The sequence below is a fragment of the Sturnira hondurensis genome, unplaced genomic scaffold (assembly GCF_014824575.4).
Source record: "Sturnira hondurensis isolate 20B ecotype Veracruz unplaced genomic scaffold, ASM1482457v3 Scaffold0020489, whole genome shotgun sequence".
Taxonomy (NCBI): domain Eukaryota; kingdom Metazoa; phylum Chordata; class Mammalia; order Chiroptera; family Phyllostomidae; genus Sturnira; species Sturnira hondurensis.
This window is the reverse complement of record NW_028093120.1, coordinates 2,759,834-2,786,996: the sequence shown is the minus strand read 5'-3', so window position 1 is coordinate 2,786,996 and position 27,163 is coordinate 2,759,834.

Genomic DNA, 27,163 nt, shown 5'->3' with positions numbered 1-27,163 from the left:
AAGGAATTGAAAAGTTATTTGAACAAATAATGAATAAAAACTTCCCCAATCTGGCAAAACAAATAGATTCGTTTCAGGAAGTCCAGGAAGCCAAAGAGAGTCCCAAAGAAGCTGGACCCAAGGAGCAACACACAAAGGCACATCATAGTTACATTACCCAAGATGAAAAATAAGGAGAGAATCCTAGAAGCAGCAAGAGATAAGGAGACAGTTACCTACAAAAGAGTTACCATTAGACTATCTACCCACTAATTTCCCAAAAGAAACCTTGCAGGCAAAAAGGGGCTAGAAAGAAGTATTTGAAGTCATGAAAGGCAAGAACCTATATCCATCCAAGTTTACTCTATGCAGCAAAGCTTTCATTTAGAATGGAAGGGCAGATAAAGTGCTTCCCAGAGAAGGTCAAGTTAAAGGAGTTCATCATTACCAAGCCCTTATTATATGAAATGTTAAAGGGACTTATCTAAGAAATAGAAGAAGAACAAAAACTATGAACAGTTAAAATGATAAACTCACCACTATCAACAACTGAACCTAAAAAAAATGAAAACAAAAACTAAGCAAACAACTACAACAGGAACAGAATCAGATAAATGGATACCACATGGAGGGATTTCAGTGGGGAAGGGGAAGGGAGTAATAGTGGGGGAAAGGTACAGGAAATAAGAAGCATAATAGGTAGGCATAAAATAAACAGGGAGAGATAAAAATGGTATGAGAAACAGAGAACTCAAAGAACTTCTATGTACAACCCATGGACATGAACTAAGGTGGTGGGATGCTGGAAGTTTGGGGAACAGTGCAGAGGGGGGCCAAAGGGGAAAATTGGGAAAACTGTAATAGCATGATCAATAAAAAATACTTAAAATAAATAAATTATATTTAATCAAGGTAAGAAAAGAATTTAGACACATCAGGTATATATATATGAAATGTTGAAAAATAAAAAGTATGATAGGCTGGAAAAATATTATCATAGATTGCTCCACCAGTGCAAGCAATATCCAGTGTTCAATAATAACAACCTTTAAAAATAGAGAGGTCCTCATCCCTAGAAATACCTGGAGGTTAATTAACCACCTGCCAGAAATGTAGATATGGGATAGCTGTACCATGAGAAACTTGTCTGGTGCCTCCATTCTAAAGATAAAATGTTTTTCTATGAGTTTTCTAGACTTAGCTACTGCAGAATTTAGAGAAATCCTCTCCATTGTTCCAACACTATTATTTTCTTCACGAGAAGTGAAAAACTACAAAGCGGAGAATCCTTTTGTAGGTTGTCACTGAACACCTGAAACTGCAGCGTAATGCCACATTATACAGTCATGAATTACATTTCCTGAGATTAATAGGAAGAAATAATTGATGTCATTCTCTGTGCTCCAAGTGCCTTTTGCATGTGATCTCATTAGTTCTCGGGGCGTTCCTGGAAGGTAAGTTGGAGGGCAGCGTCTTTATTCTCATTATAAAAACAGCAAAATGAGCAGGGCAAGAATGTGACTGACTCACAGTTCTTTGTAATTTAGGAGTACAATAAGAAATTGAATCAAGGTTTCTGTCCCAATGTATTGAAAATGGACAGTCCTAAAGCTGTTCCTCAAGACCTATAACTTGAAAACATTAACAAATCCAAGAATTTGGATCCAAACACAATCCAAGAATTTGTGGGCCCTAGCCTACTCTCAGCATGAACTTCCATTAGCCTCCTTGTGAAGTGTAACTGCATGGTGGCTGATGTTGTGATGTGACTCCAGGGTTTTAATAAAAATGCTCACTAGGACCCAGAATGTAAAGCAATAAAATTATAATCTCTCCTTTGAGCCAGGATGGTTGAATAAATTAAATGGTGAGCCAGATAAATACCTTGCCTTATAACTCAACCTGGCAAAAGCCATTATTGTCACTAATTAGTATGTGATCACCCACCTTGTATTAGGTGTTTCTTTATTCGACTAAATAGAAAACAGTAAAACTGAACAGATGGACGACAGCAGACCTTGAGAGAAGGATTAAAAAAGAATAGAAACAAAATAAAATAGGACAGAGGAAAGGAACTTAACTGGAAGTGGGAAGACCTGGATTTTTGTTGTGGTTTTGCCATTAACAGTTTCTGCAACTTAGAGCTGCTTATTTAATATTCTTACATATATGTTTCCTATTTAATAAAATAAACTGTGAATTCATAAGTGATTCTGAGTCCCATCAGTTCTAAGAGTCTACTAATGGCATCTTGTATTTATTCTTAGTACTTCTATATTTTAAAGACTCAAATTCTGAACTACTTCACCTTGACTGAGAGACTACCGATGACGAAATTTACAATATCACTACTACTTAAAATCCTTATATAGTACAGTATCTTGAATTTTAGTTAATAGAGAGGGTCCTTTAATTTCAGTATAAAACAAAGAGACTTTACAAAGTACACTTTGATATATAGAGTGGTTTTGTCTAATGGTGTTAAGTGACAAAGACATAGGGAAAAAATAATGAAAAACTAGGTATTGAGCAAACACGGAGCCAGGTAAAACAAGTGGAGATTGAAGGATGCACTCATTTCTCTTTCAGAAATTAAAAGTCAGAACCATAACCAAATTCTAGTGAGATACACAAAACTATAACTACTATGACATCTTCATAGGAAAAATATATTCACTAAAAACTGTTATATATTATTATACAAAACACAATATGTCAGAGAAATAGGTTTCAGTCCTAGAACTATAACATACTCATGAAGCAGTTAACAACTCTTAATTCATCCATTCATGCATGCTACAAAATTACTGTATATCTACAATAAGCCAGTAATTTAAAGGGAATGAGATAAGAATGAACAGCTATAAAAATGGCTCTGCTTAATGTTTAGAAGACAGGCAGGTCTTAGCTTCTTTGCCTTTTAAAAGTAGGCAGGTCTTAGCTTCTTTGCCTTTCAAAAGTAAAGACTACTTCTGACTTCCTCTTTGACATATAGGGAGCTTGGAAGTTGTCACTTCATCTGAACAATAAGAGTAAAGCTGAACAAACTTAAAATCAACAACTCTTCTTATATCCACCAGAGATTTGAGATCAAAGGCCCTCAAAAACACCAAATAGAGGTGGATACAGAAAATGCAAAACTTACTTGAAGCCTAGGATCAGAAACCTGCTGCTGGAGCCAGTACCAACAGGAACACTTAAACTATAAGTAACAAATTGCTGGGACTTCTGGTCAAGACGATAGGTAGATAAACACAGTACTTGCACCCTCACACAAAATTAAAACTACGTAACAACCAGCATTCAGAACTACTTGAAACCTAGCTAAATGGAGTCCTACAACTAGGTATTTAAAGAAGAAGCCAGGAGAAGACTGGTAGGAGGGTCAGAGATGCAGAACAAGCTGGACTCACACCCACGCACTTGTGGGTGTTGGGATAAAAATTAGGTGTGGAGGTCCCTCGTGAGGAGTGATGGGTCCCAGCCCAGGGCTCCACGCCAGGAAGAGAAGTACCCATAACTTCTGGCTGTAAAAACCAGTGGTAATTTTGACTAAGTGAGACAAAAAGCTTCCAGAGTCCTAGACAGTTCCTCTGAAAGAACACATGTACAGACTAACCCTTTCACTTGCTCTGAGCTCCAGCACCAGGACAGCAGCTCCAAAGGCTTTAGGAACCTGCATGGAGATACTGAATTATCTGGCATCTGAGCAAGAGCTGGGGGAGAGGGTACAGCTCTCTGCCAGGCAGAAATGCTAACAGAGGCCATTGCTCCTTTTCTGAGCCCACCCCCAACAAAGCCAGTGGGTGGACGCCATATCTGAGTCTCCATTAACTTGGCTCACACTGTTTGTCCCACCCTGGTGATTTCCTGAGAACCTTCCCCACCCAACTTGCAGATCAATAAGCAATTTCTAATGACTTTTGGGTATAAATGGCCTGCCCTGGCTCATGCTTCAGAATTTCCTAAAATCTCTCAAACAAGCAGCATCTGGCCTCAGCATGCCCCATATCTCTTGCTAACTGGTCCCAGGCCCAGCACTAGCAGAGCAGCCTGCCTTGGTTCCCAGCTTGGCCTTGCCTGGGCACTTCCAAACCCAGCACAACTATCAGCTTTCTACAGATTACTTTGTAGCTCATGCTAGCTGATCTGGGCAGAGCAAAGGTGGCAGCTGACCTTGGCCTGCACCTTTAAGGAGCTGACATAGCCAATGCACCTGGTAGGTACCTCATGAGAACACCACCCAGCCACCTCCACAAGTAACAGTACACACAAGGACAGAACTCAGTGGACACCAGAGACCTGAAGTTCATCCTGTCCTATGGTGTAGGCTCCTACACAAATGATCCTTCACAGAGGTTGGTTGTTGCAGCCAGTCCTTATAGTCAATTGGCCTGGGGGTAAATCTTTCCCACTGATGCACCGGCAGCATTCAAGGCTCAATACAACAGGAGGATGTACACAGTAGACCTGGGGAAATGCAGGCACACATGGAGTACCCAGCTTGGGTGAATGGGGAGGCTGTGCCACAGAACACCTTCCACATAGGTGCATTCTACCAAGCCCAGGTGACATGGCAGCTTTGCCCTATTATTAGAAACAAACACAAGGAGGCTGCTGAAATGAGAAGACAATGAGAACTGTGCAACATGAATGAACAGAACAACACTCCAGAAAAAGAATGAAACAAAATTGAGATAAGCAATCTATTAGATGCAGAGTTCAAAGGACTTGTAAGTCTGCTCAATAAAATTAGTGAGAACTTGAACAACATAAAAAAATGACATGAAAACCATAAAAAAGAACCACACAGAAATGATGGATACACTAACTGAAATAAAGAATAATTTACAGGGAATCAACAACAGACTAGATGAAACCAAGAATCAAGTCAGTAATTTAGAATATAAGGAATCAGAACAGCAAAAAGGAAAAAAAATCCAAAAAATGTGGATAGTGAAGGAGACTCTGGAACTGTTTTGAGTGTAGCAACATTTGCATCATGGGGGTGCCAGAAAGAGAAGAGAGAGAGTGAGAAATTAAAAACCTATTTGAAAAACAAATGACAGAAAACTTCCCTAACCTGGGGAAGGAAATAGACCTACAGGTCCAGCAAGCACAGAGAGTACCTATCAAACAAGATGAACACAAAGAGGTCTACATTAAGACATAACAAAATTAAAATGCCAAAGCTTAAAGACAAAGAGAGAATCTTCAAAGTGGCAAGAGAAAAGCAGTTAGCTACCTACAAGGGAGCCCCTATAAAACTCTCAACTGATTTCTCAACAGAAGATTTGCAGGCCAGGAGAAATGGGCAAGAAATACTCAAAATGATGAAAAGCAAGGACCTGCAACCAAGATTACTTTACCCAGCAAAGCTATCACTTTAAATTGAAGGACCAATGAAGATCTTCCCAGTCAGGAAAAAATTAAATGAGTTCATTACCACCAAACCAGTATTGTATAAAATATTTAAAGGTCTTCTTTAAGAAGAAAATAATCAAAGCTATGAACAATATAACAGCAATAAATACATGTCTATCAATAACTGAATCTAAAAAACAAAATACATACACAAGTAGAACAGAAATAGACTCACAGATTCAGAGAACATTTTGATGGTTGCCAGATGAGAGGGGGTAAGGGGACTGAGTGAAAAGGGAAGGGATTAAGAAGTACAGTTTGGTTGTTACAGAATAGTTACAGGATGTAAAGTACAGCATAGGGTGTGTAGTCAACAATATTCTAGCACCTGTGTATGGTGTCCAGTGGGTGAGATTTATTGGGATGATCATTTAGTAAGTTATATAATATCTAATCATGGGACTATATTCCCAAAACTAATATAATATTATATATCAACTACAACTGAAAAAATTGAAACGTGATTTAAACAAAGAAAAGGAAAAATTATTAAAGACTCATTGTTAACTAGCTTGAGAGTTAAAAATATCACTGTAATGATTATTATTTCACTGTTAAAAGAGAGAAGCAGGTGTGAAATCAGTATGACGGTGACATAAGATGAGCCTCATTTTTATCTCCTTCAGCTGAAAAACGAAAATTTTGCATCTATCCACAAGCAAGATGCCTCTACATAAACTGTGGTAGCCAGCATCATAACCAAGAAACCTGGGCAGAAGCTAGCTCACCTACGATATGGCCCTAGGGAGACCCAACGTTTTACTGACTGGGAGCACATCCAGGTCCTCAGAGCCATGCTCCAGATGCACCCGGAGAACACTGGTGCGGGCAGTCACCCATGGACAAGAACGCTTTTGTGGAAGTCCAAAGTTACAGAAGAGGAATCCCATCACTGTACTGGAACAAATACGTACCACTCTGAATGGTTTGGAACGGGTAAGAGAAACAGCTTGACTTTGCTGGTGTCACCCATCCCCCAAGGCAGCACAGCTCAGAGCTAAGTGAGGCCTTGTAGGCTATATTTCTTCCACAGGAAAAGTTGAGTGCATGTAGGTCTCTCCCAGCTGTACTGGATGCTGCCAAAGAGATTTATTTTTCTCTCAAAGCATCTAGAGTATTAAATTAGGAGCTCTGTGAATGGAAGGAGAGTGGAGAATGAGAGAGCAGCAAGTAAGATTCTCTGAGGGCATTAAGAGGACATGGTTTCGGCAGACTCCATCTGGAAGCCCACCCACAAGCCTCTGGTAAAGAACGGGGAAAGTGAGCTTTGGTAAATGGCTATGCGCTATTCACATAAACCAGGTCACGGTCTGTGGGTCAGAAATAAGCCATAAACTTGAGCTCTAGTTCCACCTTCAGGAAAACAAAAGAGGCTGTTTTCAGCAGTCTGGTGTGAATGTAGGACTGAAAGAAGACATGCTAGCATAAGAATTCTGCCACAAGAGAGAGCAAGAAATGTGGAGCAGGTGTATCCATACAAGGTTCCAGAATGTATCAGAATCAGTACCAGGACTCACAGAAGGTATTTTTCTCCTAAAGGCAGTTCATAAAGATTAGAGGAGGTGATTGCTACTTCATAGGTAAAAACAGCAATGCAAAACTTAATAAAATCAGAAGAAGAACATAAACAAAATCAGACACTTAGCAAAGATAGATGTCATTTTTTAAAATGACAATCAAACTGAAACCCTGGAGGTAGAGAACTCAATGAAATGAATTTAAAAAACACAAAAGAGAAGATGGCGACAGAGTAGCACGGAGGGAACCCAGCTCCCATGCATCTGGTAGAAAATCTGGGCAGATCTACCGAAGAACAGCTTAATCAATCAACAATTCCCCAACATTTATGAAAATAAGAGTCCACAGAGTGTGACAGAGGAACCACACACCTGTAGGTCGTCGAGGACAAAAGCGGCTGGTCCCCCGAGGCCTCCTAGGCTTCGGGCTGTGCCTGGGTGCGCCCAAGGCGGGTGACCTCCAGCGGAGTGTGAGTACGGAGGAGAATTGGCGCACAATCGGGCCGGCACCATCAGTGGGAAACAGAAGCCCCATTTGAATCCAGGGCCGGGGTGCCTATGACGGAGGGAACTCCAGAGGCCCGGCACCCGGTGGGCCAGCAACAGACTGCGTGGGAGAGAACTGACTCCCCACTCCCCGTCTAGGCAGGCAGGTTAATACCAGGCAGAGACCTGTGGGCTTAAGTTAACGTAAAGGGTGGCAACTGCGGACTCTGTGGTCACCAGCCCACCAGCCCACCAGCCCGGGGGATTTAAGAAGGACACTGTTGTTGCTGGTCTTTTGGGATTGGGCTGGGCTGAGAGGCAGGCTTTGTGGAGAAGTCTCTATTGGAAAGTGAACTGAGGTGCTCTGAGACAGCAGCTTGCCCCATGGCCCAAGCACCCAGCAGCCATCCAGGGGAGGGGTGGGAACACCTGGATCATGCCACGTGACTGAGAAGGAAACAGGCAGCCTCCCAGGGGTGTGGGCACCTACATCCCTATCAAGCACCCTGCTCACACACACCTGCATACCTGCCCTCAGAGAAACAGCAACCAGAAAAACCGGTTTGGGCAGTTTGAAACCAACAAAGGAAGGGTGCTTTTTTTTGTTTTGTTTTGTTTTAAATGTGTGTGTTTGTGTGGGGGGGTTCCCCTTCCCCTTTTTTTCCTCTCTCAACTTCTTTTGCAAGTAATCTTATATCTTCTAAACTGTATTGTTGCTCTATCTTTCAATACTCTGTCCCTCATTTCTTTTTCTTTTTGTCCAGTTTTAGTCTTTCTGTTCTTCGCAAATTTTCCGCTTATTCCTCTTTTCTCCTGACTTTTGTGTGTGTGTGTGTGTGTGTGTGTGTGTGTGTTGGATTGTTTGTTTGTGAGTTGCTTAGTTTTCTTTTAGGTGTATTATTATTTTTTTGCATTATTCTTACTCCTTTTTTATTTTAAGAATATCTTTCTATCCCTCCTCTTTCTGTACAGGTTTCTTAGTCCTGGCTGGTTATATTGTACTACCTGACAGGTTCCCACTGCTCTTTCCTCCACAGTGTTTAGCTGATTTTCTATACTTCACTTGCTTTCCTTTGCCATACTACCCAAGCTCTATAACCCCCATTTAGACAGATCACATAGAGTCTATCATGTGAGTGTTGCTTTAATATTATTGTAAATAAGAGCTGTTCTATACAACGGTAATACTTCATAACACATTTCTCGGACCTTAGACCACCTTACAGGTGCCTGAATTCTATTACTCTATTTACTCACACACTACACCTAGTTACTAACCTGTACTCTCACCTTGCCTCAAATCTGACCACCCGCAACCACACAGCTTTCTAGATACAACTACAAGCCCCCTCTTCCCAACAAGAGACTTAACTTATGTCCCTCCTTTCCAAAAAGTATCAAGCTGGGTCGAAGAACACAGTTAACTCTATACATAGCCTAAAGATTGTCTATTTCTTCTCTGCTGACTGTGTCTGTAAATAACATAAAATAATCTTCAGCTATCATAAACCATTTTGCCTCCCCCTCCAACTGATCACACACAACCAATAAAGAAAGGAGTAGGTGGAAGCGGAGAACACCAAGATACCTGCAGGAGATTGCACCACTGAATTTCACAGGTATCCTACCACAGAAGTTCACACCATAAACCCAGGGAACCAGAACAGATCAATTTAAGAAGCCGAGGACAACAAGAAGAATATCACAAACAATGGGAAGACAAAGAAACAATCCCCAAATGAAAGAAAAGGTGGAAGCCTCAGAAAGAATGTTAGATGAAATAGAGGCAAGTCAACTATCAGATGTGGAATTCAAAGCACTGGTTATTAGGAAATTCAAAGAGCTTACAACAAGCTAACAGAAACTACAGGGGAGCTACAATGAACTCTCTGCAAACTATACCAACATGAAAAAGGAAATAGAAACCATCAGTAAAGGCCAAGAGGAAATGAAGAATACAATTTCTGAACTGAAGAACACAGTAGAAGGTATGAAGAATAGAATTGATATGGAGGGAGATCGCATAAGTGAGATTGAAGACAGGATAGAAAGAATCTCCCAGACAGACCAAGTAATGGAAAAGAGAATCAGAAAAAATGAGGAGAATTTAAGAGAAATGCAAAACAACATGAAACGTAGTAATATCCAAATAATAGGAATACTAGAAGGAGAAGAAGAACAAGGGATAGAAAACCTACTTGAAAGAGTAATAACGGAAAATTTTCCTAAGTTGAGGAGAGATAAAATCACACGGATCCAGGAATCGCAGAGAGTCCCAGGCAGGTGGAACACAAAGAGGCCTATTGCAAGGCACATCATCATTAAAATGGCAAAACTCCAAGACAAAGAGAAAATCCTAAAGGCAGCAAGGGAGAAAAAGGAAGTGACATACAAGGGGGTCCCAATAAGGTTGGCTAATGACTTCTCAACGGAAACATTCCAAGCAAGAAGAGAATGGCAAGAAATATTTCAAGTAATGAGAAACAGAGGCCTACAACCAAGGCTACATTACCCAGCAAGGCTCCCAATCAAGATAGAAGGCTAAATAAAGAGCTTCCAAAACAAAAGAAGTCTAAAAGAATACGCTTCCCCCAAACCAGCTCTACAAGAATTACTAAAAGGGCTGCATTAAGGAAAGGAAGGAAAAGAGAGAGACAGAGAGGAACGCAGGTACATAAATGGCAATGAATAACTACCTTTCAATAATAACCTTAAACATAAATGGATTAAATGCACCAATTAAAAGACACAGAATAGCTGAATGGATAAGAAAGCATGACCCACACATATGCTGCCTACAAGAGACCCACCTCAGGTCAAAAGGCCATCACAGACTAAAAGTGAAAGGATGGAAACAAATTTTCCAAGCAAATGGACAAGAAAAAAAGCTGGGGTAGCAATTCAAATATCAGACAAAATAGACTTCAAAAACAGGGCCATAAAGAGAGACCCAGAAGGTCACTTCATAATACTCAAGGGAAGAATCCACCAAGAAGACATCAACATCATAAATATATATGCACCCAACTCAGGAGCACCCAAATATATAAAGAAAATCCTAGAGGACCTCAAGAAAGATATTGACAGCAACACAATTCTAGTAGGGGATTTTTAACACCCCACTGTAAAAAATGGACAGATCTTCCAAACAAAATATCAGCAAAGATATTGCAGCATTAAATGACACTCTAGATGAAATGGATCTAATTGATATATATAGAGCCCTTCATCCCAAAGAAGCTAAATACACATTCTTTTCAAATGCACATGGAATATTTTCCAAGATAGACCACATGATAGGACACAAAACGAGACTCAACAAATTTAGGAAAATAGAAATCATACCAAGCATTTTCTCTGATCACAAGGGACTGAAATTGGAAACTAACCCTACGGGAAAAAACCCAAAACACCCAAAATCATGGAGATTGAATGGTTTGCTATTAAACAACAAATGGGTCAAGATAGAAATCAGAGAGCAAATCAAAAAGTTTCTGGAAACAAATGAAAATGAACTCACAACAACCCAAAACTTGTGGGACACGGCCAAGGCAGTCCTGAGAGTGAAGTTCATAGCAATACAGGCTCACCTAAAGAAGATAGAAACATTTCAAACAAACAACCTAACCCGACGCCTGCAAGAACTCAAGGAACAACAACAAAGACAGCGCAGAGCAAGTACAAGGAAGCATATATCCAAGATCAGAGCAGAATTAAATGACATAGAGACTAAAAGCAAAATTGTAAGGATCAATGAATCCAAGAGTTGTTTTTTTTAAAAGATAAACAAAATAGATAAACCTTTAAGTAGGCTCATCAAGAAAAGAAGAGAGAGGACCCAAATAAACACAATCAGAAATGAAAGAGGAGAGATTACAACTGATACCACAGAAATAGAAGGGATTGTCAGGAATTACTATGCAGAGCTGTATGCCAAGAAATTTGAAAACTTAGGTGAAATGGACAAATTTCTAGAAAAAATATAATCTTCCAAACCTCAATGAAAAAGAAGCAGAAAACCTGAAAAGGTCAATAACAGCAGATGAAATTGAAGAAGTAATCAAAAAACTCCCATCACACAAAAGTCCTGGACAGATGGTTTCACAAGAGAATTCTACAAAGCTTTTAAGGAAGAACTAGCCCCGATTGTTCACAGACTATTCCAAAAAATCCAAAAGGAGGGAAAACTCTCCAACTCTTTTTATGAAGCCAGCATGATCCTAATTCCAAAACCAGATAGAGACACAACAAAGAAAGAAAACTTCAGGCCAATATTGCTGATAAACATAGACGCTAAAATCCTCAATAAAATATTGGCAAATTGCATCCAACAATACATCAAAAAGATCATACACCATGACCAAGTGGGATTCATCCCAGTGATGCAAGGATGGTTCAATATTCGTAAATCAGTAAATGTAATACACCACATAATCAAAAGCAAACACAAAAACCACATGATCATATCAATAGACGCGGAAAAGGCTTTTGATAAGGTACAACACCCATTTATAATAGAGGTATTCAGCAAAGTGGGAATAGTGGGAGCATTCCTCAATATAATAAAGGCCATATATGAAAGACCTACAGCCAACATCATACTCAATGGGCAAAAACTAAAAGCTTTTCCACCAAAATCAGGGACAAGACAAGGTTTTCCACTTTCACCACTTCTATTCAATATACTACTGGAAGTTCTAGCCACAGCAATCAGACAAGAAAAGGAAATAAAAGGCATTCAAATCGGAAATGAGGAAACAAAACTGTCACTGTTTGCAGATGACATGATAGTGTACATGGAAAATCCTATAGACTCTACCAAAAAACTGCTGGAACTAATAAATGAATTTGGCAAAACAGCGGGTTACAAAGTCAATATCCAGAAATCAAAGGCATTTTTCTATACCAACAATGAAGCAGCAGACACAGAAATCAAGAAGAAAATCCCATTCAATATAGCAAAAACAAAAATAAAATTCCTGGGAATAAACCTAACCAAGGAGGTAAAAGACCTGTATGCAGAATACTACACAACACTGAAGAAAGAAATCAAGGAAGACACAAAAAATGGAAACATATACCGTGTTCATGGATTGGAAGAATTAACATCGTCAAAATGTCCATACTACCCAAAGCAATTTACAGATTTAATGCAATACCTATTAAAGTGCCAATGGCATATTTCAGAGACATAGAACAAACGCTTCAAAAATGTATATGCAACCATAAAAGACCCCGAATAGCAGCTGCAATTTTGAGAAAGAAGAACAAAGTAGGAAGGATTACAATACCTGATATCAAACTGTATTACAAGGCCACTGTAATCAAAACAGCCTCGTATTGGCATAAAAACAGCCACATAGACCAATGGAATAGAACAGAGAGCCCAGAAATAAACCCAAATCTCTACAGTCAATTAATATTTGACAAAGGGGGCAATAACATAAAATGGAGTAAAGATAGCCTCTTCAACAAATGGTGTTGGGAAAACTGGACAGCTACATGCAAAAAAATGAAACTCGAGCACCAACTTAACCATACATGAAAATAAATTCAAGGTGGATAAAAGACTTAAATACAAGCCATGAAACCATTAAAGCCCTAGAGGAGAGCATTGGCAGGAAAATCTCAGATATTCCACACAACAATATTTTTACTGATACGTCCCCCAGAGCAAGGGACATAAAGGAAAGAATAAGCAAATGGGATCTCATCAAAATTAAAAGCTACTGTATGGCCAAGGAAAACAGTATCAAGATAAAAAGAAAAGCAACAGTTTGGGAAAACATATTGCCAATGACAACTCAGACAAAGTTTTAATCTCCAAAATATACAAAAAACTCACACAACTCCACTCTAAGAAGATGAGCAACCCAATTAAAAAATGGGCAAAGGAGTTGAACAGACACTTCGCCAAGAAGGACATACAAAGGATCCAGAGACACATGAAAAGATGCTCGATATCACTAGATATCAGAGAGATGCAAATCAAAACCACAATGAGATACCACTTAACACCAGTCAGAATGGCTACCATAAACAAAGAAACAAACAACAAGTGTGGGAGAGATTGTGGGGTAAAGGGGACCCTAGTTCACTATTGGTGGGATTGCAGACTGGTACAACCACTATGGAAAATTGTATGGTATTTTTCTAAGAAAACTAAAAATGGATGTGCCTTTTGACCCAGCAATTCCACTGTTAGGAGTATATCCTAAGAACCCTGAAGCACCAATCCAAAAGAACCTATGCACACCAATGTTCATAGCAGCACAATTTACAATAGCCAAGAGTTCGAAGCAACCTAGATGCGCATCGGTCAATGACTGGATCAAAAAACTATGGTACATTTACACAATGGAATTCTATGCTGCCCAAAGGAAGAAGGAGCTCCTACCCTTTGCAACACCATGGATGTAACTGGAAAGCATTATGCTGAGCAAAACAAGCCAGGCAGTGAAAGACAAAAACCATATGATATCACCTTAAACAGGATTCTAAACAACAAAACAAACAAGCAAGCAAAATGTAACCAAAGACACTGTAATACAGAAGGTGCTGACAGGGTCCAGAAGGGAGAGGGGAGAGAATCACAGGGGAAAAGGGGAAGGACTCACATGAACAAGTATAAAGGACACATGGACAATAACTAAGGTGCGGGGCGGAGATGGGAAGAAGGTGGGGAGCACTGCTCAGGGACAGGGCTGGGAATACAAGAAAGAGAACTGTACTTGAACAAGAGTTAAATAAAAATTTAAAAAATAATAATAAACACAAAAGAGAAAATCTACAAAAGAATAAATCAAATAGAAGAAAGATTCTGTGAGTTAGAAGATTAAAATCTTTGAAATTATCCAGTCAGAGGAGAACAAAGAAAAATGGGTTAAAAAAAAACAGCAAAGAAAGCCTAGATGATCTACACAGCACAACAGCAGAGGAACCCACATGCAAACTAAAAGAGTTCCAGATGGAGAAGAAAGGCAGACAGTCAGGTGTGGGAGGAGCACAAAGCATATTTAAAGAAACATTGGCTGAGAACTTCCTAAACCTAGGGAGAAATTTGAACATCTAAGCCCATTAAGGTATTAAAACACCCCATAACTTCAATCCAAAAAAGATCTTCTACAAGATATATCATAATAAAACTGTTGGAAATTAAAGGTAAAGAATCTTAAAAGCAGCTGAAGAAAAAAATTAGGTAACCTAAAAAGGAATCATCATTAGTTTATTAGTGAATTTCTCAGCAGAAAAGTTACAGGATAGGTGAGAATAGGATGATATATTCAAAATGCTAAAAGAAAAAGGAATCTACCAATCAAGAATAGTCTATGTAGAAAAGTTATTATTTCAAAATAGAGAAATAAAAACTTTCCCAAAAGTTGAGGGAAATTGTAACAACCAGAATTCTTTTACAGTGAATGCTGAAAGGAGTTCTTCAGGCTGAAATCAAAAGATGCTAATGAATGAGGTGAAAATAAATATACAACACACTAAAAAGGTAAATATATAGTCAAGTTTAATACGGTAATATGATCATGTTTAACCACTTAATTAAAGTGTAAGATCACGAAGCCAGCAAGGGTAAGACTGAGGGTGGGAAGTAGGGAGGGATGGGGAAGGGGGAGTGGTGAGGGTAAACGGAGACAACTGTACTTGAACAACAATACAGGAAGGAAAAAAATTAACTGTAAGATTAAAACACAATAATATTTAAAATATCTATTGCTACTATAATTTGTTAATGAATACACAATGTATAAAGAGGTAAATTATAGTATTAAAATATAAGAGGGAGGTAAAGTGTAAAGCTTTTGTGTGCATTGAGGTTGTTCTCAGAATAAAACAGACTGTTATATCTAAAAGATGTTTTATCTAATTCTCATAATAACCAAAAAGCAAACATCTGTAGTATATTTGCAAAATATAAAAGGAAGGTAGTCAGTATACTACCACAAAAATAATCAATTCACAAATGTACCAAGAGTTAGAAAAGAACAACAGAGCTATAAAAACAGAAAACAATTGAAAAATGGATCTAGTAAGGAAATTAAATCAGTAATCTAAAACTTTTCAACAACAACAAAAAGCCCAGGACCACATGGTTTCATATTTGTGTCAAACATCCATTCCTAATAAAAACTCTTAACAAATTTTAGATAGAAGGGATATGGCACAACATAGAAAAGGCCATGTATGACAAGCCCACAGGTAACATCATACTTGATGGTCAAAGATGGAAAGTTCTTCCTCTAATATCAGGAACAAGATAAGGGTGCTCAATCTCATCTCTGTTATTCAACATAATACTGGAGTTCTAGGCACTGCAATCAGACAAAATTTAGAAAAAAAAAGGATGCTTTTACTTCTTTCAAAAGAGAAAGAAGTAAAAATTTCTTTATGTTTGCAGATGATATATATTAAAATCCTAAATACTCTACCAAAACATTGTTAAACTAATCAGTGAATTCAGTAAATTTTCAAAATACAAAAGCAACATATAGAAATGAGTCACCAGGGTAGGTTTAAGGGTGGGAGGCAAGAAAGAGTGTGGCGGGGGCAGGGTAGGGGGGCAGGGAAATCAAGACAACTGTACTTGAACAATAATAAAAAATTAAAAATAAAAAGAAATAAGTCACCATTCTATACACTAAAAATACAATATCTAAAAAAGAAATAGAGTATAACCTCAATTTTTTAATTTAATTTATTCAGGAAGGCTGTTCAAGAAGCTCTTTGTTCAAAAACTGAATCACACCAAAGAGACGCATGACAGACCATATAGGTATCAACATGAAAAGATTGTCCAGTTGAGAACCAAAGTTTTGTTAAACAACCAAGACATTGTTTTCTGTGAACAACTTGGTCTACAACTGAATTGTTCGAGATGGGAGATGTTTTGAGAGATGAAGTTTGACTGTAAAGAAAATAATCCCATTCACAATAACACAATACATAACAAAATAGTTAGGAGTAAATTTAGCCAAGAGATCTAAGATCAGTACACTGAAAACTGCAAAACATTGATGAAAGAAATTGAAAAAGACACAAGCAAATGGAAAGGTATCATATAACCAAGGATCAGAAAAATTAATATTTTTGTAAAATGTCCATACTTCCTAAATCCATCTATACATTCAGTAAAATCCCTATTACCTGGCTGGTGTAGCTCAGTGGATTGAGCATGAGACTGAGAACCACATAATCATGGTTCAATTCCCAGTCAGGGCACATGCCTGGGTTGCAGGCCAGTTCCCAGCGGGGGGCTCACAAGAGGCAACCATACACTGATGTTTCTCTCCTTCTCTCCTTCTCTTCCCGTCTGAAAGTAATAAATAAAATCTTTAAAAAATATTTATAAAAAATAAAGTAAAGCCCCTATTAAAATTACAATTAAATTTTTCACAGAAATAGGAAAAATACCTAAAATTTGTATGGAAGTACAAAAGACCTTTAATAGCCAAAGCAATACAGAAGAAAAACAAAGCTGGAGGCATCACATTTCCTGGTTTTAGTATACATTACAAAGCTCTAGTGATTCATAGAGTACAGTGTTGGCATAAAGATAGACACAAAATCAAGAACCTAGAAATAACCCGCTGCATAAACAATCAACTAATATTTGTTATATATGTATATATTTATTAGTGTATGTAACACAGACATAGTGGAATATGAATCAGCTATGAGAAAGAAGGAAATCTCCTGTTGGAGACAACATGTACTGCTCTTGAGGGCATTTTACTAAGTGAAATAAATCAGACACAGAAAGACATATATTGTCTTATCTCACTTACATGCGTAATCTAAAAAGCCAAACACAAAGAAAAAGAGTAGAATAGTGGTTACCAGGGCTTGAGTGACAGGGGGTGATGGGTACAAGATGTTGGTGAAAGGGTACAAACTTTTTAAGATGAATAAGTCTGGGGATCTAATGTCTAGCATGGTGATATCACTAACAATGGTGTATACATACTTGAAAGTTGCTAAGAGAGTAGATCCTAAATACAGTCATGACAACAAAAAGGTATTTATGTGACACAACGGAGGTGTTAGATAAAACTATGGTGGCACTTATTTGCAATATATAAGTGTATCTAATCAGTGTGCGGTGCTCCTTGAACTTACACAATGTCATGTCGACAATATATCAACAAAGTTGTGGGGAGGGGAAGCACTAAGTGATTTTTCCAAGATTATACACGAAGTGTTAAAATTGTGCTTTGTGTCTTGGTCTATCTAGTACCTTTAAACCATTGATGTTTAATCTCATATAGATATTGACGAAATAGAAGTCATACTGAGAACAGTGACTAGAATACTCAGGGAGCTGAAATCAAATAAGGAAGAAAAACTGAAGTTGTCACATTTAAGACCATTGGATAAAAGTTATAGAGTACATTTCAGCTTAATAGAAAAAAATTTTCATCATGAAATCCTGACTGAGACAACCTAGCAGCTCAACAAACCTGGTCAGTTCCCTGGCTACACTGCATCTCCTAATCCCGTGCATCCAGTTGACTAAGATCCAGACAGTAGAACAGGAGCAGAAGTCATATATGCATACACCTAGGCCTGACACATAAGATTTCCAATTAATGATCATCCATCTCTTTCTCAGCTGCCAGTTAAGTGGAGAGCACTATAAAGTCTTAGAGGACGGTGGTATCACCAAATGAAAGGATCCTGTGATCCTACTGATTTGAAACTCATGGTGAGACTTAACTGAGTGATAAATACACTTCATATTTGTTAAGCTACCAGATTTGACATTTATCTGTTAAAGCAAATAGTATCACCTTGCACTAGCTAATTGTAGTCTTTGAAAGCAAATTATATTTCTATGTGTCAGTCATTTACTTGTTTGTTTTTTTTTCACTTTCATACTCTGCCCTTTTTGGCAGGGAAACATACTATTGAAAGTGTTGTTGCTCTTGTTGTTGTTGTTATGTTTGTTTTTTCCAGGTCACTTCGCCTATTGTTTCAATTAATGGAAGCTACTGGCAGGAGATTGGAGGGTGAAAGAAAGAAAGAAGCACAAATGTTTCTCCCTGTCCTTCGATCCCTACTTTTGACAAAGTAGCAGAGGCTACTTATTCCCGTAGTTGAGCCCCTATAAGTAAGATTTACCATAGTTACAGTTTCAGGTGTGTGGCTTTGGCTCCTAGTTTGTGATAGCACATTCTTCTTCCTCAGTCACTCCTTAAAAACTGATAGCAGCTTCTTGTATTTGCTCATCTCAGTTACCTCCTATCTCCTGATTGCTTTTACAGCTTTTCTAAGTTTCATTATTGATTTTCTGTATTACATTTCTTCTGTTTAGTTACCTGGTATGGGTTTTGTTCTCCTAGCTGGATAGTTACATTATACCAGCTTCTAGTAATGATATAAGTAAAACTGAAATATAGAATAAACCTCTGAATTAGATGATATCCCAGGCCACTATAATTTTATTAAATGTCTCATTATGAAGCTCAAGTAATAATTTAATTTCAAAGATTGAATAGACAAGCTAAAAATACCTTATTACTCAGGATGTTTTCAACTGTAGGAAAAAACTAAACTTAATATTGCTTAAATAATACAATTTAACTACTTTTATAACTAAAATTACAAGGGCAGTGGGGGTGCCAGATAAAGTAATATTAGGGCCACAGTTCCATTCCTCTGTTTCAACTCCCATCTCATCTACACAACGTCTTCATCTAAAGATTGCATCAAAGTCTAGCTCTGGTTATAATTTCAACCTGATGGTCAAACTCAATAATCACTATATCAGCCACCCCTCATTTTTCCAATCCAATCCAATACAATACAATCCTTGTTTATATTCCTTAAACATTTCATTCGGCATCACCCAAGTGTTTTAGAAGTCCTTGGGTTTACTCTGCTTGTACTAACACTGAACAAATATTTATACTCAATGGAATCTCATGGACTTAGTTTTCTATCACTTTTTCTAATGGTATTTGCTTACATTCATCATTGTCAGCCCTAGAACTGGACACAGTGCTTCCTATCCAAATCATATAGCTGTAACACATCTAGGTGGTAACAGCTCCCTAAAAAGGAAAAGCACATTTTTGGAAAGAAAGAGGGAGAATGAATCACATGTAAATAGTTAAGAAGCATCAACCGCAGTGAGTGTTCTGAATTTTATTTTTTTCTTTTTAAATAGAACTCCTTTTTTCTTTGTATCACTCTAATCTTTACACAGATCTGAAATTAGGTTAGCCTGAATGAAATATATCTGGCCATCATTTGTTATCTCATAGGGCCTAATAAAATTTTCAGAAAGAGAGTTTTTATAGAAGTAATGGATAAAATGTAATGAAAAGCTGGATTAATGTTACTCCCTTAAAATCCTTTTGTAAAAGTAATTACTAAAATTCACTGTGAATTCAAATATAAGTGCATTTCCCTTAAAATCCTTTTGTAAAAGTAATTACTAAAATTCACTGTGAATTCAAATATAAGTGCATTTCCTAAATTACTTCAAAGTGTGGATTGCTCTCCTATAGGAGCTTAAGATATATTGAGAGTGATAAATATGATTAATGACAATAAAATATTATAGACAAGATATGTGTGTGTTTTCCTGAGATACTCTTTTTAGAGTTCATGATTAATGACTAGTTAGTGGGGATCATGCAGTTACACTTTCACCAAGGTGCTATTTAATGTGCATACAAGGTTTGTCTGTAAAAAGTTCAGCCGTTGTTAATATAACAAGAATAGTTTACATGACATTGATACAACCTGGCAGCCAAGGAGAGTGGACTGGAATGTGCATGTGTGAACAATGATGACTTCACTGTATTAGTCAGTGGGGAGTAGTCAAAGTCATTAGGTGAACACATATATACTGTGTGAAGGTCACATTCAAATAACTGATCAAGTAGCACAATGAATCTACATCACATTTTGTGTTAAGCTTGAATGTTCCTCCACAGAAACCATTCAGATAATTCAGAAGGCCACAGCTATGGCAACTGGTGATTGGCAACTTCGTCATGACAATGTGCCCACTCATGCATCATAGCTCATAAGAGATTTTTGGTAAAACATCAAATTACCCGGTTGACTCATTCCCTTTACAGCCCAGATTTGGTGCCCTGCAACTTCTGGCTTTTCCAAAACTAAAAACACCTTTAAAAGGGAAGAGATTTTAGACCATTGATGAGATTCAGGAAAATACAGTGGGGCAGCTGATAGTGACTGGGAGAACACTGTGAGGTCCCAATAGTGCCTACTTTGAATGGGACTGAGGTGCCATTGTCCTATGTATGAAGTCTCTTGTATCTTGTATCATCTTTAATAAATCTCTCTACTTTTCATATTACATGGCTGGATACCTTCTGGACAGTCCTAGAATATTAATAGGTGTCATGAATGCACTTGAGTGCTTCTGCTAAGAACCTTACTTAGGCTCTGATTGGTGTTGGTCAATTGGTTGAGCATCATTCCTCAAAGCAAAAGGTCTCTGGTTCAATTCCTGGCCAGGGCACATGCCTCGGTTGAAGGCTGGACCCTGGTTGGGACACAAGCGAGAGGCAACCAAACAAAGCTTCTCTCCCTCTCTTTCTCCTTCCCTTCCCCTCTCTGTAAAAATAAATAAGTAAATAAAATCCTTAAACATATATATAAAATTTAGTTCTTACTAGACTTATTAATTAATACTGTCATCTCTATTTATCAATAATGCCTCTGAGTTTAACAGAAAGCAGTGAAGGGCTCTTAAAATGCTCAAGTGCAACTAATACTAATGTGCCTTAGAAAGACCCTTGAATTTTTCTTGATATAAATTGATTATTCACTAGTGTAGCCTGATCTTAGCTAAGTAAACAACTTTAAACCAAGTGGGAAGTAGCACTTATTTAAAACAGAGAACATTTGTACCTTCTCCAACAATCGTAACCATAATAGAATCACATCCAATTTAACAGTTCTTAATGAGCAAAAGCAGAAAAGAACAAGCTATCAGAAAAGGAGTCAACAGGAGTTCATAAGTTATACGTACTCTGACAAAAATTGTTTTTTTTCCAGCTTCACATTGACACTGACAATGTTTAAGATAGACCCCAAGAGCCATAACAAGAAGAAAAAGAAGGTGGGAGTGGAACAAAGAGCTGGGAGTTAAGAACAGGACTGGTCTTTCTCTAATTTCCATATTGGCATTTGTGAAGATGTGTCCAAATTCTATATTGTTTTGGTAAGGAATCTAGCCTTCTTTCTCCCCATATACTCAGCTTTACTTCCACTCTTTATGTTTTCCAACGATACTATAAAACTCAATAATCACTATATCAGCCACCCCTCATTTTTCCAATACAATCCACCTGTAAGAGTGTATGTTCCCAATTTTTACTCATCTCCTAAGTCCTTCCCAACTTCTGAAAAACTTCCACTGCACCACTGGAACTAACAAGCACTATGGAGCATCAGCATAATCTTCCATAGTGCCGAACTCAGAATGTTTCCTTATCCTTGATATTTCTCTGAATATACTACATCTGCACTCTACTTAAATCGTGAGTCTTTCTCTGTAATACCCCCAGGAAATGGAGTGATTGTCCTATTGGTTGCAGACACTTTCAATCATTTTCTTGCCTTTTTTGTGAAAATCTCTACCATAAATCACTTATCAGTAGATTACTCTCTACAATTCTTACTTATTGAAATTGTCTTAAGAGGAAAAATACGGAGTTTCAGCAAGATGGAGGTGTAGGTAGATGCACTGCGCTTCCTCACACAAACAAAAGAAGATAACAACCAACTTAAAAACAATAAAAACAGCCACACCTGCTAGGAAATCAAACTGCAGGGAAGTCCAACAACAAGGAGTTAAAGAATAAACATCCATCCAGACTGGTAGGAGGGGTGGAGATGGGAAGCCTGAGCAGAGATGTGAAGGAAGGTGGCAACTGACAGCAGACTGGGGCAGGTGAAGCAGTGGCTGGCAGATTGAGATATCCCACATTTGTGTATAGATAAGCTGGGAGGAACAACAGGGGAACAAGACAAACCATGCAACCCAGGATCCCAGCATGGGGAATAAAACCTCAAAATCTCAGGCTGTATAATCCCATGGGAGTTGGGCAGCAGGATAAACTTTTAGTCTCACAGGAAAGTCTGTTGGAGAGGCCCATCGGTTCCTAGAATGGAGAAGCTTGCGCTTCCTACACAAGCCCAACCACCAGGGAATCAGCACCTGAAAGGGCACAGTACACTTGTGGGAAGCAACGGAAGTAACTAAAAGCAGGGTGAGAGCCAAGTAAGCTAGCAAGTGGCATTGTTCCTTCTCAGAACCCTCTCCCACACACAGCACCACAACACAGCCATGTGGGTTGCCCCACCCTGGTGAATACCTAAGGCTCCACCCTTTACAATATAACAGGTTCACCAAGACACAAAAATATGGCCCAAATAAAAAAAAAAGCAGATCAATAACCAGAAAAAGAACTAAGCAACAAGGAGATATGCAACCAATGAGATGCAGAGTTCAAAATACTGGTGATCAGGATGCTCACAGAAATTATTGAGTATAGCCATAAAATAAAGAAAGAAATGAAGGCTATACAAAGTGAAGTAAAGGAAAATATACAGGGAACCAACAAACCAGGACTCAAATGATTTGGAACAAAGGAAAGAAATAAACTTCCAACCAGTACAGAATAAAAAATAAGAATTCAAAAAGATGAGGAGAGGCTGAGGAACACCTAGCAAAACTTTAAATGTTCTAAGATCCAAATCATAAGGGTGACAGAAGGAGAAGAGGAAGAGCAAGGAATTGAACACTTACTTGAAAAAATAATGAAGAAAAACTTGTCCAATCTGGTGAAAGTACTAGACATGCAAGTCCAGGATGATCAGAGAGTCCCAAAGAAGTTGGATCCAAGAAGAAACATACCAAGGCACATCATAATTACATTACCATTCCCAGTAATTGCTGGGCACATTGCTGGGTTGCAGGACAACAGGCCAACCCAGGCCAACTCCCAGCAGGGGATGCACGAAAGGCAACCATACATTGATGTTTCTCTCCCTCTCCTTCCCCTCGAAAGATAAATAAATAAATCTTTAAAAAAATAATAATTACATTACCAAAGAAAAAGATAAAGAGAGAATCTTAGAAGCAGCAAAAGAAAAGGAGACCATTACCTACAAAGGAGATCCCATAAGATTATCAGCTGATTTCTTAGGAGAAAACTTACAGGCAAGAAGGGGATTGAAAGAAGTGTTTGAAGTCATGAAAAGCAAAGGCCTATATCCAAGATTACTCTATCCAGCAAAGCTATCATTTAGAATGGCAAGGCAGATAAAGTGCTTCCCAGATAAGGTTAAGTTAAAGGAGTTCATCATCACCAAGCCTTTCTTATATGAAATGTTAAAGGGACTTATCTAAGAAAAAGAAGATAAAAAACTATGAACAGTAAAATGACAACAAACACACAACTATCAACAACTGAACCTAAAAAACAAAAGCAAAAACTAAATTAATAATTAGAACAGGAACAGAATCACAGAAATAGAGATCACATGGAGGGCTATCAGTGGTGGTGGTGGGGTAGGAAAATGGGGAGAAAAGGTACAGGGAATAAGAAGCATAATTGGTAGGCATAATTGGTAGGGGGAGGTTACGAATAGTATACCTATGACCCCAGCTGACGTGGTGCAGTAGATTCAGTCCTGGCCTCAAAACCAAAGTGTTGCCAGTTCAATTCCCAGTAAGGGCACATGCCTGGGTTGAGGGCCAGGCCGCTGTTGGGGGTGTATGAGAGGCAACCACACATAGACATTTCTCTCCCTCTTTTTCTCCCTCTCTCCCCCTTCTCTAAAAATAAATAAATAAATCTTTAAAAAAATAGTATAGGAAATGTAGAAGCCAAGGGACATATATGTACAACCCATGGACGTGAACTAAGCAGGGTGGGGAAATGCTGGAGGAAGGGGAGATGCAGGGTGGAGGGGGATAAAGAGGAGAAAAAATGGGACAACTGTAATAGCATATCAATAAAATATATTTCAAAAAAGGAATTGTCTTAAAAACTCATAAAAGCACCCCTTCTGTTTTTGAAATATTTCTTTTCTGAGTTTTTATTACTATCTTGAACATTTTTGTCACATTTTTGGCTGATTTCAGTACCCAAGCAAATTATTATAGCACTTCTGTTGACTTCTCAAGTGCTTGACATCTTCACCTGCACTTGCATTTACTTTAGTTACTTCAACAATTTACTTCCTAGGCATACCATATATATCCAGTCATTACCAATTGCTGTAACCCTATCATAATCTCAGCTTTCAGCATCATACTCTCTAATGCCTCATATATTCAGCTCATACACTCTAGAATAATAGTGGAACCATCCACAATCCATTTATGTTGTTCAAATTTTATTTGCTCTCAACCTCATAATGTCTTCTTTATTCTTTATCCTGAATAAGCCCCATCNTCTGTTGACTTCTCAAGTGCTTGACATCTTCACCTGCACTTGCATTTACTTTAGTTACTTCAACAATTTACTTCCTAGGCATACCATATATATCCAGTCATTACCAATTGCTGTAACCCTATCATAATCTCAGCTTTCAGCATCATACTCTCTAATGCCTCATATATTCAGCTCATACACTCTAGAATAATAGTGGAACCATCCACAATCCATTCATGTTGTTCAAATTTTATTTGCTCTCAACCTCATAATGTCTTCTTTATTCTTTATCCTGAATAAGCTCCATCTTCTAATCAAAACAATCACTTTCATCTTAAAAGTTCCTTCTCCACTTTTACTTAATCTCTTTAACCTTTTATTTTCAACATTTTGCTTATTATGATTCTATATCCATACAACTGAATAAGACTAGAAACATATGCAAGCACAGACCATGCCTCGTATGTAATAAGTCCATGACATCAAACTTCAGGTATTTTCTTAGTGTTGTCCAGAGGTCACACACTCTCTCCTCAGGCCACCAGTCACTCTCCTGGATGATTTCAAGCTTTCTCCTTTCTTTTGTAAATCCTAATGCTCTCTGCATCATCTTTATTCCAATAGTACTTTCAATTTCATTAAAAATAAAGCAAACATTAAAAATGCTCACTCCATATTTACCTACCTACCTCTCCCTCCACTCTCATTATTATGCACATGCCGTATGCTTACGTCAATCTTTCCTCTCTGTATTAGATCTCATTGCCATTTGCCTGCCCAAGGTCTCTGACTGCAGCAGTTTAATTTTCTCCCTCTTACCTACATCATTAGTATCAGCATATATTATTATGCTGATACATATATACTACATATTCATATAATTTATACATATTATTTCTCCATTAAAAATGAAGTCTCTAATGACTGCTATTCTCCCTTGTATCTGTCGCCCCGCCCCCCTTTGGAGCAAAATTCCTTGATAAAGTTGTTCAGACTAGTTGCCTAAAATTCTCTCTATAGAGACTCATTTGAATCCCTAAAGACTTGTGTCCCTAAAATTTTATCCAAATTCCTCTGTTAAGTCCAATGGTAACTTTCAGTTCTTCCTTGAGCTCTTGATAAACATTTGACATAGTTATGAATCTTTCCTATTTTTAAGCATGCATTTTACTTGAATTGCCATGTACACATTCTGCCTCTCTGGTTAATTCATCATTGTTATAGACAGACTAACAATCCTGCCAAAGATGTCCATGGCCTAGTTCCCAAAACCTGTGAATATGTGTACCTTACATGGAAAAGGAGACTTTACAGACATAATTAGGTTGAAAATCTTCAGGTGGGCATAATATCCTAGGTTATTCAGGTGGATCCAGTACAATTACCAGGGTCCTTATAAGAAGGGGAGGCTGGAGAATCAGATCACAGAAAGAGATGTGACAGTAGAAATACAGGTCAGTGGGATGGAATTGCTGGCTTTCAAAATGGAGAAAGGGCCATGAGCCAATGAATTCAATGGCCTCTAAGAAGCTGGAAAAGTCAAAGAACCTTTAGATACTCCATAAGGAATGCAATTCTGATGACACTTTGACTTCAGCCTAGTGAAGCCTATTTTCAGCTCTTTTCATAACTCATAGAATATTAATTTGTTGTTTTAACCACTACATTTGTAGTATCTTGTAAAGCAGCAGCAGAAAACTAATATGGGCACATTCTCCTTTTTCAGTCTCCTTTCCTTAACATTAGAACATTCCAAAAATTAGTTCTTAATTTTTCTTACCATCTCTTCTATTTATTTCCTCTCCTCTGGGCTACCCCCTTGCTTTCTGTCTCTTCCCTTTCTCTGCTCTCCCCTTGTCTTCTCTCCTTGACCTTCACTCTTTGAGTGATTGCCAGGTTCATGGCTTAAAAAGATATCTAAATGTTAATTATCCCTATTTTCTTTTTCCTCCCAAGCATAATGTCATTTCTGTTCTCCAAAGTACACTAATTAACACCTCCACTTAGAGCTAATGAATATCTTAAAACTGACAGATTTTTAAAAAGTAAAATCAAAAATCACAAAAGTACAAAGTCTTTCCTGTGTCCACTAGTGACAATTCCAATCTTTCCATTCCTCCTTCTAAAATTTTGTAGTTATCTTTATATCTTTTTGTTTTCCTCTCAAACCCCACATCTATTTTATTAGGGGATTCTGTTTACCTATAAAGTATACCTAAAATCATACCACTTTTAACTGTCTACACCACTATTATCATCACTGTTTACCATCATCTCTCATAGATTTGTGTTAAAGTCTCCTACATTGATGTTTCTTTTAATGCC